Below are 11,248 nucleotides of genomic sequence, written 5' to 3'. Positions count from 1 at the left end.
ATTGTTATAGAATGGAAAAGTGGTGAAGTTATGCTAAACTTGCATTGAACCTTGGTTAGACTTTGTGTGTGCAATTCTGGTCACCATATTATAAAAAGGATATGGCGGCACTGGAGAGGGTGCAGAGAAGATTTACAAGAATGACAGCAGAAAGGCGATCGTATACCTATCGGGAAAGGATGGACAGGCCTGGTCTCTTTTCGCTTGAAAAAAGAAGGCTGAGAGGTGACCTAATGTCTTTAAAATGATGAAAGGTTTTGATAGAGTAGATACAGTGTTTCCACTTGTGGGAACCAGCATAATTAGAGGCCATCAACATAAGATAGTCACCAAGAAATCAAATAGGGAATTCAGAAGAAACCTCTACCCAGATAGTGGTGAGAATGTGGAACTCACTGCCACAGGCAGTGGTTGAAGCGAAGAGTATCGATGCATTTAAGGGTAGGCTAGACAAGTATATGAGGGAGAAGGGAATCGAGGGTTATGTGGATATGATTAGATGAGGAAAGAAGGGAGGAGGCTCGAGTGGAGCATAAACGCCGGCATGGACTGGTTGGGCCGAATGGCCTGTTTCTGTGTCGTATATCCGATGTAATCCAATTGTCCAAGATACACTGCTCCAAGGGGAAGATAAATGACTTGCATCCAAACGCAATTGTTACTTTTGTCTTCTTTGTAAAATGACAAAGTCTGGGCATAATTTGTTTGTGAAATTAAAACTGATTTTATATATATATATATATATGTATATATATATTGCTAAGCGTCGCTGATCAAACACATGGGAAGGAAAATTTCGCTGAAAATTGAGATAATTAAGTTTTATTTTTGAAAAAGTCCCGTCTCTATTGTTCTGTCCAAACTATGTATTCAGAAATAAGATTTTGGGGGCGACTGTTATGCTAAAGGTAACTAACATCCTTCCTCTTGGAGACTGAATTGCTCTCTGGCATATTTTCGAGAATAAAAGGTCCAAGAAGAGGTTTGGTTAAATAAAATTAAACAAAGAAACTGGAACAAAACTTGGACCAAGTGGGAATGTTTGATCGATGTTTAAAGACAGTATGACTATATTGTATTAGACAGTAAAGTTCCTCTGGGCTCATGAATGGAATGGTGAACACTGTATAAAATGTAATGAGTGGAAATGAGTGAGGATATAAGAGTAAAACAGGAAAGTTACACCTCCAAATAGCAATGTTTCTTCACTCATTGTTCCTGGGCGAATTGTCATAAATCACCTGGGTACAATCTGGTGTTAATGTAAATTCTTGTTAAAGTCAGGGAAGTGTAGGAAATTGCTAAGATTTCTCTCTCAGATGTTTGTGTCATTGCCTACACTGAACAATAAGAAAACTGAATTTGATCGCCTGGCCACTACCCGAGACATCGGGACCGTGCAGAGAGAGATGAGCAAATATCTTCAGACACCCCACGATCTTTTGATAAGATCACCTCAAATGGCTTGGATCAGATGTCACATGTGGTATGATATTGGGATACCGCTGCGTGTGTGTGTGAACGAGTCTCAGGCATGCTCAGTTATCGACAACAGCACAACATGAAATGGCGAATGTGGCTCAGGAGAGTGAGACAACTTTTTAAACCCTCAAGGCCGTGACACATTCTCCATAGAGAAACCGACTTTGAAATAATCCGGATAGAGTTAAACACACTGCTACATGTCAGAGGCATTAGAATTAAGAGGAGCGAGAATGCTGATCAAATTAGGATTTTCCTTACAGCTAGAATGGTCATCAGTTTCAAACCTCCACTAAGTACTGAACAAAGAAAGCTTGTAGAGAGGCTAAAAACAAAAAAAGTCAGCCTGTCTGTGTCTGGACAAGGTGGCCATGGCTGTGTACAGATCAGCTGCAAGCTGAAGGTGGGAGATCAGGAGGCCAGACCTCACAGGCTCCATAACAAAACATGGATCCAAGTGAGAGGCCATCTCCAGGAGGAAGCAGAGGACCTCAAAAGGGTTAGTTTTGGAATCCGTAATAAACCGAGGCAGAGACCCTGAAAAGCATAATTTTGGTGGCAATAGAGAAAGAACCTTAAAGCCTGCTCCTTGGGAAGATTGGGAGACCAGGAAGACTCCCCTGAACCAGGTGGTTTGGGATACACCCTGACCCCAAACACTAAATTATCAGTGTTCACTTAAAGAGTTAGTATCACTCCAGGACAAAAAGTAATTCAAGACCATTATAAAATACTTCAATACAAACTAAAAAAGTAATGATGGCAGGTTATTTTAAAGTAAGAAATGTTGTATGTTGATCAGTAATGTTAACTATTGGTTTGACAAGTACAAATGCTGAAAGTGATCATCATATGTGGGACTTAAATAAAATGACATCCCACCTCACAAAAAGAACTCGACCTGTCCCATCCAGTAAAAGAACTAATGGAGTAGAAGTAACTGAATCAGGAAATGTATTATATAACAATGTGCGTTTTTAAATTGTAAATTGAAATCAAAAGATTTAAACATGAGCTTGAATCTATCAATTAGATTATGTGATGGGAGATATTCACAGTTAATAGACAAAATAGGAAGAGAATTAGTAAAGGATGTGTTAGTAAAGAATAGAAAACAGGAACCAAGGGATGAGGACGATGGGGAACACAAGGAGAATCAGTTTAAATCGCAAGGAAAGTGAGAGCTGACAGGATAGCTCAGAATAGGTGCCACAGCAAGGTTAGCAGGAGTAAACAGAATAGATATAGAATATGAATGGGAACACGATGTGGCTTACTGGAGGTATCATGTGTAGCCTCTGTGACATGTATGATGAATGTGGTACAGAAGGGACTAGACAAGATAGAGAGTAATCAAATCCCTTTGTTTATTCATGAAGGACAACTGAGAAAATGGTTTAGGGGAATGAAATCATGGGCTTTGATGTGATGCAGCCAATAGGAATGGGGATTTTGTCCCCTAGGGAAGGAGAAAGAAGTGAAGATATTAGACCAGTGGGATTGGTCTTGCCTTTGCTAAGGATAAATGGAAATGAAACAAAACCTTGCACGGTGTATAGGGTAGAATTGTTTGCAAGGGTGGAAGACTGAGCTAGATCCGATCCATAAACAGTATGAGGAATATCCAAGATATCTGATTAAGAAGGGAGGAACTTGGATAGCACCACATATGCAGTGTTGTGCTCTGAAAGGAGCAACATGGCTGTAGCATTGACGGGGAAGGAGGTAATCTGTATAAAGAATTAGAAGGGGTAAGCTGCAGGACAAGTTATAACGAACCAGAAAAGGCTGAAAACCAAGGGTGGGATAGGTGTATTGCCTGAAAAAGAAGGAATACAACTAAAGGGAGAGTGTACCCCAGCGATCGTTCGAGGAAATATACGGCATATGACCTGAAGTGTGACATGGTAATAACACAGTGAAGCTGGTATTGATCGTGTGCAATGCAAGCAAGAAGGAATTCAAGCTAAAAAGTGGGGTGGGACCCCAGGATCCTTATAAAACTGGCCAGTGGGATAAAATGCTAGCTGAAATAAATGGAAAATTAATAAAAGAAAAGAAAAATGTTGGAAAAGCAAATTGAATTTACAAAGGACAGTTTGTTTTTACCAAAAGATACAAATGTGAACTTGAAAGCTGCAGCAGCTTGAAAGAGAAACAAAGATGTTGAGGAAAATGGACTGGAGGAAGATCATCAAATTACAAAACCTCATTTGAAGAAACGAGATTTAAATTGGCTGTGAAAAAGATATTGGTTTAAATATAAAAACTTACGAGTTAAACCCGACAAAGCTTTGTGCTGAGAAAGAGAAACAACGATGTGTAACTATGGACTGGAGTAAGGTCATCAAAAAATGATTAAGTTCGGATTCAAAAGGGGGAAAAGTAGTAAGCTAACGAACTCAGCACAGAAAGAAAAAACTGGGAGTTACAGAATTTTTAAAAAAGATGGACCAGCACCGAAGATTAGATTTTGTGCCTAGAGAAATAAAACATAAGATTTGCTCAGTGAACGGGATCGTAAAAAAAACAAACTGTGGAATGTATATAGATTGCGTGGAAATTGGATTTCTGTAAACAGAATAGCTGTTAAAAATGTGTGGTCTCGCTTTAAATCAATGAAAAACTCGTTGGCAAGTATTTGAATTGGATGTTTAGAGAAATTGGAGTTTAATCTAAAATACTGCCTTTCCCGCTGAGAAGGTTTTATTTTGACAACTTTACTAATAATTTCTGCTATTTTAACGGATTCGTAATTTCTTATCAAGTTTTGAAAGCACAAAGACTTGGGGAAATATTTTCAGATGAATACCCAAAGTCACGTAATGACGTCAGACCTTCTTACAAACCTGTAGTGGAGTTAACCCATTCCATTGACAGCTATTTTATTTACACTGGACATTATTAGTTTGGATTTCTTAATAAAAGAAAGAAGACTCACCCGACAGACAGAAGACATGGTGGGATATTCAGAATAAAAATAAAACGAAGAAAGCCTATGCAATAATACTTGCCTGCTACAGAGGACAGATAGATACTCAAACAAAACAAATTCAAGCGTTAGAAGCTAAGATAAATAAGCTGGAAGAGATAAAGACAGGACCAGACGGATACTGCAGTGCACTATCCCTAAGGTGTACCCCACGGTGGGTAAGTGTAGTCCACAACCCAACCTAACAGTCAATCAGACAGGGATAATGACTGCAGAGTAGAGGGGCACCGGTACATGATAATGGCTATTTATCAGTGATACCGATACGCACCACCACCATTCCCTCCAGCGGATGTAGAGCAGCCCACATTACCAAACAGGAGGTGCCCCTCAGCCCACAGGAGACAAATTATATTGAATAAGTTACCAACCGCTAAAGCAAAATAGTAGAAATACAGAATTCTGACAAAAGTTTGGAGTAGAATATTTTGACTCAAGAGGCAGGGAAAAGGGTTGGGGAGTATGGGGAACGAAAGTGGATTGAATATAAAAACCACTCTGGGGCTGATTACCGCAACAGAAATGATGCAGAATTCTTGAAAATGTTTAAGGATAGACTTTGAAATGCACATCAAAAGATAATTAAGTGAGTATTTAACATTGGAGATTATTATGATGAAACTTTGGAATGGGCAGAACATGCAGAGGAGTTAAAGTTAGAACAAAGGGATAAAAGAGCAAAAATAGCAGCTACAGCAGTAGCAGCCGAGACGAAGGAGGAAGAGACGCACTCCCGCGCAGCTCACCTGATATGTTTAAACTGCAATCAGGAAGGCAACTTCAGTAGGGATTGCCCGCTGAAAAGCAGAGTTTACGGAAATTCTAAAGGGAGATGTCAAAATTGTGGTAAACTTGGACATTTGGCCAAAGATTGCTGGAGTAATGGGGGAGGCGCAGGAAGGCGAGGCCAACAACAGGCAAAGAAGGGAACACCATTAACCAGGGAAGATCTGATGGACATGCTCAGACAGGTACCAGCAGCACTGGTACCACTGCCACCACTGCCCCAACCCGAGAACACCCAATAACCAACTTAGATTTGCCCCTGACCCATAGGACCGTCAACTTACAAATAGAGGGTGGGGGATATCAGAAAGCAACCCTTAGTGAGATGGTGTTGTTAGAAGTACAGGGGTAATGCTACCTGCTCATTTTTGTTGCTGTCAGAATACAGAAGACAACATATTGGGCATCGATACATTAAGGGAGATAGGGGTACTGATAGATCCTCAGCATAACCGGATAATTTTGGGAGATAAGCACGAAAACCGAATTAAGTTCGAACATCCGGGACACCAGCAGCAACGAGTGGTAGGAACAACCATAATCCAACCTGAGTGGGAAACAAAGGCTGTATGGGGTAGCGTGTGCCAATTATACCCGACTCTGTGGGCACAATGCAACAAGATTATGGATTAGTAGAGATATCACCCATCAAAATTCCTGGACCCGAACACAAAGCTCACCGGCAGTTCCAATTAACACCTGAAGCTGAGGTAGCGGTCTTCAGATAGTGCATGAATTAGAGGAGCAAAGTGTATTGAAACATGTAATAGCCTCCATTAAATCACCTGTGTGGCTGATAAAGAAACCCAACAGGTCTTACCGACTGACTATCGATTATAACGCCCTGAATAAGGTGATATCCGGAGAACACCCAATAGTGGCAAGTCCGGCCACAGTTTGTAATGGCCTGGATCCAGATCGTAAGATATTCACCGTGCTGGTATAGTGAATGGAACTTGGACCATCCCCTTAGACAAAGTGATCCAAGGAAATGCTGTATTCACGGTAAAGGGAAAACAATACACATGGGCCAAGGTACCACAGGGATTCAATCACAGCCGGAGCATATTTCATCGAATATTGTCAGGGATTTTGGATCCAGTAGACTTAGGAGAAGGAAGGAGGGAAGTAACATGTCTGGGATACATAATATCGTAAAGGAAGAGCCAGATGCCCGAGGACAGTAAGGAAGCATTTCAATCAATCCCCAGGCCAGGAACCGTGAAAGGGGTCAGGCAGGTACTAGGGCTATTCAACTACTGCAGAAATGTTGCTCCCGAATATGCCAAGATGACCTAACCTATATTCACCAGGTCAAAGGGAGGAAACCCTCCTAAGAGCCAGTAAACTGGGGCCTAGATCAAGAAACTGCATGTGTGCGGTTAAAAGAAACTCTCACAAGTGCTCCAGCCCTGGGACTACCAGACCAGAATAGGCCCTTTCACGTCTATACCTACCATATTAACCATCATTATAACGCGGTGGTGATTCAATTACATGGAGACAGGCATAGACCAGTGGCATATTACTCAGATAAACCGCAACCTGTAGCTGCAGGACTGTTCAGGTGCGTTGCTGCCCTCGACTGTGCGGCTTGGGCCATCAGAGTTAACGAAACAATAATAATGTCAGGGTGCATTATTCTACATACCCAGCGTACCTTAGTAGAATTACTTAAAACTGGAAGGGTAAAAACTGTATTCGATGCACAAAGGGCAAGGTGGAAAATAATGCTCTCCCCCCTCCTCTCCCGCGTCCCCCCCCCGCCACCCAACGGGACGGTAACAATAATAAAAGACGCCTGCAGGGTGGATCATTACAGAGGGAGAGGAGCATCAGTGTAGCCCAACAGAAGAAGATGAGAGAAGTAGTCAGGCAAGTGAAACCCCGCTTGAGGAGGCAGACATGGATCTATATATAGATGAGTTTTGGCGCTATATCAATGGGACACCACAGACAGGATGGGTCGTGGTAGATAGCAGCGGTCAGGCCAAAGGGGAAGGACGGTTAGAAGAGAATCTATCAGCTCAAGTGGTTGAATTAGTGGTTCTCACTGAGGCTCTGAGGCTGGCCAGGGGAAAATGAGTAAACGTCTATACAGACAGTCGATATGCTTTCGGAGTAGTGCATGATTATATGATAGCCTGGAGCAGACGGTGATACACGACCTCAGGAGGAGGACCGATTAAACATGAGGAGATTGGGAAACATCTACTGGAAGCCTCCCTCCTACCCCAGGAGTGTGCGATAATAAAGGTCAAAGCACACGTAAAAAATAATGAGCAGTATGAACAGGGGAATGCATGGACAGATGAAGCAACCAAGCGAGTGGCAGGTACACTGGCCGGGGAAGCCCAAGGCAGAGCATGTACAATCGGGCCTGAGGAAGTAAACATGCTTATGGTACAGGGAGAAGTCACTCCGCAGGAACAGGAGGGGTGGAAGCAGAGAGGGTCCAACAAGGGACCGACGGGATATGGAGGAAAGATGGGAATGTGGTGGCCCTGGAATGTATCCAGGGGAGCCTGTTAAATTTACACCACGGGTATGTCCATACAGGTAGAACCAACATGATAAGCTCGATGTCCAGATGCTGGTGATGGAAGGGACTAAGTAGAGATTTTGAGCACCTCTGTAGAAGGTACATGATATGCACAAAATACAACCCAGGGGGGAAAGTAAAGATCAGAATGGGACATCAGCCCCGACCGAAGGGACTCTGAGAAAACTTGCAGATAGATTTTACTGGACCATTATCCAGCAACAAAGGGAAAACATACTGCTTAGTTATAATACACCAGTTTATGAAGTGGGTAGAAGCTTTCGCCATTAGGAATTGTTCAGTAGAAACCATGGCCAGGATCCTTGCAAAAGAAATAATGGCACTGCAGCTGAACTCAGATCAAGGTACACACTTCACAGGGAAGATAATGAAACAGGCCTGCGCCTAGGGATTAGGCAAAAATATCCCACATAAAGGAGAATGGAAAGGGACGGGTAGACAGGATACCCCGAGTAGAAATAAAGCTCAAAGCAACCCCTAGTCGGACGACAGGAATGATATCTTTGAACTAAAAAAATATGGAAATTTGTAATGGAACTCTGTAAGCAGTTACATGATGTAAAGACACAGGCTAGAGATTGGCAAATCAAGCATTTAGATAGCGACACTAAGAAACAGAAGTTCCAACCACCCCAAATAGGCAGTCAAGAGATTACCCCAGAGAGGTCCTGGCTCCCATCCAAATGGACCGGACTCTATCAGGTAATCATGGTAAGTTATGGTACTTATAAGGAGTATCGGCAAGTGGAAACACTGGATCCAGTTAAAAAAGCATGGTCACTAACTAACCGGTGATGACCGGGAAATATTGGTTTTTGCAGGACTCAAGAGCTCGTGGAAATAACGTGGAGTAACGCAGCCTCATATCAGGGACAACAGACTGATGGATGGCAAGGCCAGTATTACAGGGACTTGGGCGACATTAGTTTAATAAAGAATCAAAAACACTGATGGTGACAGACGGAACAATAGTAGAGTTAAATAACGGGCATAAAACAACGTAACAAGGAAACGAAACAACATTGGGGATAGCTCAATAATACGGGACCATAATTAGTGGGAATAAGACCGCGGTGTGTTTTATAATCAGGAGGGACAAACATACTGCACCCGGGGAAGTGGGTGCAGATTTCACTTAACATCTATGAATGGTGGTGGAGGGATATCTCCAGAGACAGACACAACAACACGGCCCCACCCACTACTTTAGCAACAGTGAGCATAACCTGGGCCTCGACCATCACACGCCCAGCGCCACAAACGTGTCCAACTGTGAACGCTGGGGCAAAAGAGAAATTGCTATGGCAGACCAAGGATAAGATACACTTCAGGGTACGTCAGCGAATAATTACTGTATTTGTAAATTTAAACAATATAACTAACACCAACATCTGCAGGTTAAACAGTATAAGCCTGTATAGAAACCTGACCCTGCGAGCACTTAAAGGCCCTGAATCAAAAGCCATGAAGTTTATTGTCGAAAGAGGGTCAGGTAAAAAACGGGACAGGGGAAAAAGAGGGAAGCTAGAAATGGTACACGGTGGGATACATTGCGGGAGTTGCAACCTATAGAGCCAGACACGATAGATGATCGAGTTAACGCCGAAACACAAACCTTACAGGGATTGCTGGAAAGGGATGAGGATCATGAAAAGTTACAGACGCAACTAGGTAATGGCGCAGAAAGGGAATTATTAAACTGGCCCACACATTGCGAGACCACGCCAGAACTAAAAATGAATAGAGCAGGAACGAACTTAAGTAAAACCATACAGACAGAACTAGTATGTGTAGGATATGGAGTATGGTTGCTGAATGGAATACAACATAACATTGAATAGCTTCAGAATGGAAAGGTGCCGGATTGGATAACACTCGATATATTTACCAACTGGACCTCAGACAAAAACATGACTCATGCCTGCGAGGTGTAGAGAAACAGTCATGCTTGGGTCCCAAAGGCCTGCTGTGTAACCGCGCATTAAATAGATATTTTATTATCTATATGACAGGATGATGTGACAAAGGTAGATACTCTACATCAAACAATGTAGGAGAAAAAAGGAATCAAACTCGTGTGCGGTACGATGAAAAACCAGAAATGTAACTGAGGAGAACAACATTACTAAGAGTCCCAGCAGATGTAGATTGTTATAAAAATAACCAAGTTGCTTTATGTCGAGATCCACTACGAATGATCAAAGATGACTGTGGATATAACCAAGTGGACGGGTGCACCTTGTGTATCACCCCGCTAACACATTACTACTAAATTATCGCTGTTCCACGAGGATATGGAGATTCATGTGTGAGCATCACGGCAACTGAAATGAAGATAGGAACACTTCATGCACCATTATGGATATTGACTTCTGCTTTACTCCACTTGACGAGACAGATATAAAAGGATTTATTATAACCCCTGAGCTAAAGGAGGAAAGATCGACGGGGCAATGATGGACATTACCTGAGGAGGTTATGCGAAGGCCATCGGACAACAAGGAAAACCGATACTCGAACTGAAAGAGAAACAAACTGGACTGAATTGGACGCCATTCGACAATATAGAGGATACCCCAGGCAGGGCAAGAATTCGGTATAATAGAGAAGACCCCAAGTGGATGAAAAATAGAAGAAAGAGAGGATACCCCAGGCGGGGCATTATTCGAACACCGAGAAAATATTGGCTAGAAAGGACTTATACACGAACTATGCTGGACTCAATGTACTGGTTGTCGTGCAAGGGAACTCACCTTGCTAGTATTATCCTTTAAAAAGCTGTAACCGACGTAAGAGGCAGGCCCTAGTCCGTACTATAGATAACACATTGAAGAAAGGGAAATCAGACAGTCCGGCAGAAAGGACTTTCATAGTATAACCTTGATGGGAAAACCAACAGATAGGTCCAGGAGCTCGGGATGTAGCACTACCCAAGTGAAAGGACACCCCTGGAAGCTCACCCATGTGGAATTAATTGCGACATTGGCTATCTTGGGCCATTAGGGGGAATTGTAAAGGATAAATAGTAAGGTTGTAGATAGGGGGTCAGAATTATGCTGAAGGTTGTGAACTTATCAATTACCTATGTATGTAACACTTGCTTATAAAGGTATAACACGCTTATACGCAGTATATTATAGCTTAGCCTTAGTAAGACTTAAGCAGCCAAAGTCAGCAGTTTTCTTTACAAGTCCCTGAGAAGAGATAAAGAAGCCAGGACAACCACACCAGGCATCGGATAGACTGGGGGAGAGGGCAAAATGGAACAAAACAAAGATGAGAGATGGGCAGTTGCAAGTACCACTCAGAGCCCGTCTGATAAGAGTCAACAAATCAATGTAACTTCGCTAATAGCAATAGAACTATCGATGATTTTGCAGGAGGAAAGCTCCTCTCCAACACCTGTATAAATTATGCTTGAAAAC

The 11,248-nt window shown here is 42.4% G+C and overlaps 1 pseudogene; it reads left to right on the top strand.

The window, feature by feature from the left end:
• The first annotated feature begins 8,112 nt into the window (after positions 1-8,112).
• The window catches only part of LOC139235427 (zinc finger protein 271-like), a 136,781-nt pseudogene continuing 133,645 nt past the window's right edge, over positions 8,113-11,248 (top strand).

This window comes from Pristiophorus japonicus, chromosome 23 (assembly GCF_044704955.1).
Source record: "Pristiophorus japonicus isolate sPriJap1 chromosome 23, sPriJap1.hap1, whole genome shotgun sequence".
Lineage (NCBI taxonomy): Eukaryota > Metazoa > Chordata > Chondrichthyes > Pristiophoridae > Pristiophorus > Pristiophorus japonicus.
The sequence above is the reverse complement of the archived record's forward strand: the minus strand, read 5'-3'. Positions and strand labels throughout refer to the sequence as shown.